This window comes from Pelodiscus sinensis, chromosome 4 (genome assembly GCF_052426305.1).
Source record: "Pelodiscus sinensis isolate ZL-2025 chromosome 4, ASM5242630v1, whole genome shotgun sequence".
NCBI lineage: Eukaryota > Metazoa > Chordata > Testudines > Trionychidae > Pelodiscus > Pelodiscus sinensis.
Window position 1 is genome coordinate 90,397,640 of NC_143055.1, and position 6,444 is coordinate 90,404,083.

Consider the following 6,444-nt stretch of genomic DNA (forward strand, 5'->3'; position numbering starts at 1 on the left):
GCTAATTCAAAATAAGTGCTGTGTAGACACTTATTTCGAATTAGGGGGCCTCCAGCCCATCCTAGTTCCCCCTAGTGGCCACTCTGGGCCAAACCAGGAAAACTCATCTCCTCTTCCCCAGCTCTGGGGCCCTTAAAGGAGCAGACTCTGGCCACTGGGCACGTGTAAGAGCCAGGCCTGTCAGTAGCCACAGACCCTCAGCCACTGGCCAGAGGGTGGCAGCCAGTGGCAGCCAGCTCTCCCCAACCGGTTCCCCAGCACCCAGGGGCCAGCCCAGGGCTGTAAACGGTGTGTGCCCTCCTTGACTAGTGTGGAGGTCATGGACCTCATTGAGGTTTGAGGGCAGGCCCCCAATGTCCATGATCTCCCCACTAGGCAGAGGAATGCAGCCATCTATGGCTGCATAGCTGCCACCATGGCCAGGAAAGGCCACAGGTGCACCCAGGAGCCGGTGCACCTGAAGGTTAAAGAGCTGCGGCAGGCATACACCAGGGCTGGCGTCACAGCAGGGGCTGCCATTTGCCCATACTTCCCCACCTTCGATTGACTCTTGGGAGGCGGGGTGGTCTGCGCCAGCCCGGGAGGCAGTGAGCCAGGACTGGAGGGCCCTGACCTGGGCACACCAGAGGGGCCAACACCAGCTGTTCCGGCACCGGAGTCAGCAGGGTCATCCAGGGAGGCCATACCGGGTAAATGCCAGCACTGTCCCCTTCCCGGGGAGGAGGTGGGGAGGGAGACCAAGGACCGTGCGCGTGCCACCTGTGCACGTGCGACCACGTGCCATGCCAGCCTTGGGCAGGTTGCTCCAGCTGCATGACACCCAGGGGCCGTGGCCCAATAGGCACACGCGTGTATGAAGAGACCTGACATGCTCCCAACCCTGGGGCGGTACCCAGCAGAATGCTCTCCCTTCACACTCCCCCTCTACACAGAGGCAGGGGACATTACCCCTCAGCCCAGGCCACACTATACTTGGCACAGGGACATGAGTGCAGTCTTGGGACAGCTGCCAGTCCCGGGGAGAGCCAGACATCCTGACCATGGCCCCTGTGCAAGCACATCGGCTCTGACAGTGCAGGGCACAGACGACCTCACGTTGCGGGGTGGGTGGGTGCCTGGGCATCATCCACTGCGTCCCGAGGGAGAACTGACCACTTCTCTTCTTTCTCTACAGCTGCACCAGCTGCCCGGGACATGCTCCGACACTCGCGGCCTGCTCCAGACTACCACTACACATCAGGAGTACTGGGACCAGCACCTGGGGGCCCTGTGAGCCCTGCACCGCATCGTCCAGGCCTGGATGCTGGAGGATCTGCAGCTGCACCGGAAGCAGCTTGCTCAGGACCGAGCACTGAACTCAAACCTGCAGGCCCTGCTGCAGAGCACGGTGCCCTGTGCTGGTCCTGCGCCTGCTGCCCCCCCCCAACTCCTGTCCTCCCTCCCACTGCTTCCTCCTCAACCTCTACACCCTCCTCTTCAATGTCCCCATCCTCCCGGGGACACCAAGGCCCCCTCCCTCTGCCATGCTGGGAGGCAGTTGGCCCAGCGAGACCTCCCCCACCCCTGAACTTCCCCCCCTTGTTCCGCTTGCTTCCCCCTTCCATCTCTCTCCTCTCAGTTTTCCCCCTCCCCTCTCCCACTCTCTCTCCTGCCCTCTCCCGCCTCCTTTCTCCCATCTCCCCAGAGTTTCATTCTCCCTCCCCAGTTGTGTTAAATAAACCCAGTTTCTATTTTTGAAAATGTGTCTTTTATTTGACATCAGGAACGGGGGACAAGGGAAGGGTAAGTGGAAGGATGAGAGGAAGGAATGGAGCACGAGCCCCCGGTGAGGAGGACTGGTGTGGCTCTGAGGGCTCTGAGGGGTATACGCTCTCCTACAGGGCCTCCTGGATCCTGACAGCCCCTCGATGGTCCTCCTGGATGGCAGCTTGCAGACAGTGCAGCCAGGCTGCTGGCAATGTGTCCACAAGATGCAGCAGAGTCCCTGGGGGCAGGTCTGGTTCCATGTTGCAGAGTGCCGTGGTGTCCCGAGTGAGGGCAAGCAGAGTACTCCAAGACACAAATGCTTTGCAGTCCCTCAGCAAGGTTGACCAGCCAGCAGAAAAAACTGAGAACTGTCTGTATGGGATGGGAGGTCGGGTTCCTTTAAGCACAGACCTCGGCTAGCCTGAGGCAGCAGCCCCACACACTAAGTCCGACCCTGATGCCCTTTTGGCACTGGTTCCAGCCAGCCTTACCTTCGATTCAGGGTCCACTCAATGTGGATGTGCTATTTCGAATTAGAAAAACATTATTTTGAATTAGTTTTTGGGTCTAGATGCATTATTTCGAATTAGCTTTTTTCGAATTAACTAATTCGAAATAAGTTAATTCAAAATAACGCTGTAGTGTAGACATACCCAACAGAGTACACATTTTTGAAAAAATCAGAATAATATATCTGTCACATACTCACAAATTCCATTAATTACTTTGCAGAGTTACTAAACATACAAATCCAAATTGGTTGCCACAGACTACATTTTTTTTAAACTTTCCATGACCTTTGGGTAATATTTTTATTCTAAAGAAATGGAAATACACAGACACCAACACTAAAGTATTTTAAAAATGTATTTTTGTCATCATTTAGGACTGTTTCTTTGAGACAAACAATCCCAAGTGAATTAGTTGGATCTCAACAAAATAACCAGGCATACTCTTGCAGACTCACACACAAACACCACAATGAAAAGTGTTGTCATGGAGTAGTACAGGTTGTACTTCCCTGGTCCAGGATCCTTGGAAGCTGCTCAGTCCTGAACCAGGGAACCTGACAGACTATGGGAGGTCAGTGCTGGTGCATCTTCTGTCTCCAGCTGCAGGGTTCTGCTTCAGCTGCCGCAGTGGGGCTGGCATTAACCGAGTGGAAACTGTGCAGGGGGAAACTCGGGGGAAGAGGCAGAGTGGATGTGGATCCCAGCAGGAGTGCACTAAGCCACCCTGCCTCTTCCCCCGAGCATCTCCTAGCCCTTCTCTTCTCCCTCCTTCTCTCCCTGAACTTGAGCACTACAGATGTGCTACTTGTGGTGCTCCAGAAGTTCTGGGAGAGTAGGGGAAGAGTTTCTGAGCACAGGGCCCGGCTTTTCCCCAAGAGTCCTCCAACCTGGGATCACCCATGTGGATGTCAGACCAAGATTTTGCTGGACTGTAGAAGTTCAGATCATAGAAGTCAAAACAGCATCACAATTTGGACAGGAACATCTTCAAAATTTGAAATTTTGCCCAAGAAAAACACAAAGCTTTTCCCACTGATACAACTTGCTTTATATATACACACTGGTTTTAGAAATACAAACCTGTATGTGTGTCCCAGGAGGCCATGGGTAGAGCAAAAGACAAAAAAAGTATAAAGAGATTGAAGTAATGAAAAACACAAATAAAAAAGAATCACCATGCAACAATCATCCTCTCACTGCAATTCAGAGGAAATAAAATAAGGCCATATATTTATTCTTCATTTCATTTCATTTTAGTAATTTAATTTTGGAATTTATTAATAATATCTCCTAAACAGATCACCATGTAGAAGGCAGATTTTCCTATGACTCCTGCAGGTGGTGTTGGGTCCTCAATGTTTTGTAAGGTCGGTCTTCTTATATGCATCTAACTATGTATTCAGGAATCTAACTTAAATCATCCATTTGGAAAGAACAGGTTTGATCTAAAAGACCCTGAAGGTAGAAGTAACATGTTACTAAGCACAGTATATGAGGTCACTGAGTGAAAATTAATGGCTTGGGCTACACAGGCCAAACTAAATGAGGTAACGGTGCTTCTGGCTTTAAACTCTATGAAATAACTGTATGAAATAACAACAGCTGAGGTATAAAACACTTACTTTTGCTGTAAAAAGAAATCGGATTGTTATGGTGTACCATTTTCCTAGAATAGTCTGGTTGTCACATTAAGATCTAAGTGAGTGGATGGCATCCTGCAAGATTGTGCTGACCAGTTCAAAAGAGGGAAAAGGGGACAGAGTATCTGTTATCTGGAGTACAATGGGATTTGATCTATTGCACTGACCTCATAAAAATATAAAGGAACACTTGCAGATTGATGGCACAATCCTACAATGAGCAGTTCCACTATAAGTCAGATTTTCAGAAGACATCTCGGCCAGATATTCAAAAGTGGTCATACTTACAAGGTTCAGATATTTACAGAATTCTGCATTATCATTTACCATTTTGACACTTGTAGGCATTTTTCAAAAATCGCATTATTCAATGAGTTAATTTTTAATGGAAGCGTCTAAAGTCTCTACATGACAATTAAGTATGCATGACAATCTTCTTCCCTGTCCTTTGTTGGATCACAGAGTATTCCTCTATCATTTGGACACAGCAAAATTTTAATTTTACTACCTGTTTTTAGTCTTTTTTTTCTTTTCCCCTTTCATATTTTACATAATTATGATTCTAGAACACTTTAAATGACTGCTGTGCTTTATTTTTGTTATGTATTGATGTGAATGGCTCAAATATACATGAGTAATTTACACTGCAACTAATCAGAAAAAGAACAAACAACTTGTTCCAATGTACATGTGGGCAAAGTTAATCTCAATGATGTTGTTTTGCTTCTTTTGTAATGCACACTATATATGATTCTTGAATAACAGAAGAAAAACATAATTGTGTATTTCTCATTTTTATATTAAGCCTGTTCATAACTCCATCTTTTCAAATAGCACCACTCCACTTGTTTAAAAAGAAAGTCTTGATTACATAGACCATACTATTTAATCCCAAATTATATCTACCTTATAAATTAACTGAAGTTAATACATTTAACATCTTACAGGAGTTGAAACAGCATCCGATCAATTTAGTCCCCCATGATTTCAGCCTTTGACTGCAGAATTATTACAAACCGCCTTGAGACATACCTTTCTTTTTAATAACATGCAGAAAATGCAACCCTTCAAGTATAGTTATTGTTCAGCATTATGTTAGTGGAAGAGAAGTGGCATATAGTTATTAAATTGTCAGAACATTAAAAGTGCATAAATCATAACAAACCTTGTAACACATTGTACACCAGCCACGTTTTATCATTCTTTCAGGAAGAAATTCCAGGAGATGGTGAAACAATTTAAGCATGAAAGATGTAACTGACAACTGTCTGCACACACAAACATATACAATGGGACAAAAATATAGAAAACTAAAGCAGATATAATGTGATTTAATATAATATGCATCATCAACATAACTCAGAGGAAGTAAAGTGGAGAATGAGTTACTCTAACTCCTGGTGCAGTAAATAATGTTTTACTTAATACACGCAACTGAGCTCCTCAGGACAGGGGCTGTCTCTTCAGATATTTATATATAGTACCTTGCATAACGGGATCCTGATAGTGTCTGGAGCACTTGGGCAATATTGGAAATATAAATATTATTCATAATAAGGAAAACCCATTTATGTAAGAGAGATTGGGGGGAAAAAACCTTTACCTGCAAACAAAATAATATTACAGGGAAAAATTGACCTTGCACACTATATGTGCAATATGCATCTACAGTACAGATACATATATATTTCAACAGATGGAATGCAACCAGTGAACAGAGCACTGGACTGAGAGTCAAGAAATAGGTTATTATTCTTAGCTTTGCCTTTAATCTGTATAACTTGACAAAATCCCCTTTGGGTATGTTTCTCTCGTCTATTTATGTTATAAACTTTTTGAAAAGAAAGTTCTAATTTATTACATGCTTCTACAGTGGTTATCACACTCTGGTCCTGATCTCAGAGCTAGATGCTACTGTAATATAAATATATAAAAATGTCTTAATTAATCAATTTTTTATATTAAACATATCACATAATGTTTTAAGTCTGTGTCTTTCAAAGAAACAGTTAAATGACAGACACTCAAGGCATGGAAGAAACACCACACGTCCTATGATAGTCATATATTTCTAAATCATTTGAGAACTGTCAACGCCAACTGATCTTTCAGTCAAATCTCTCATCCTGCTTGTACGGTACACATGTTTTTATCTCTAATAGTTTTCTCAGTAGTTTTCTACCTCTTTAGTTCCCTACCATCAATATGACACCTCACCACAGTTATTGATAAGTAGCAAGTATATTTCATAACAAGGTATTAAATGTCTGTAGTTTCCTGACATGTGAAAGGTGTTGTTTTGGTTCATTTGTAAGATAGGGAGAAAACAATACACCAGTTTTAAGTATCCTCCTTTTATGTACGTTCATTTTAATATTCAGGATAACTTCTGACTAGTTATGCTAGCAAAACTGACAGAGTGAAAGTGAGATACTGAAATGTGTTAATCTGTGTGTGTATGGCTTGTAATTGCTTTATGGGTGCTAATTCTGTTAAAATAATTACCAAAATTAAAGCAAATTTCTGGGTAATGATATCAGAGCAAT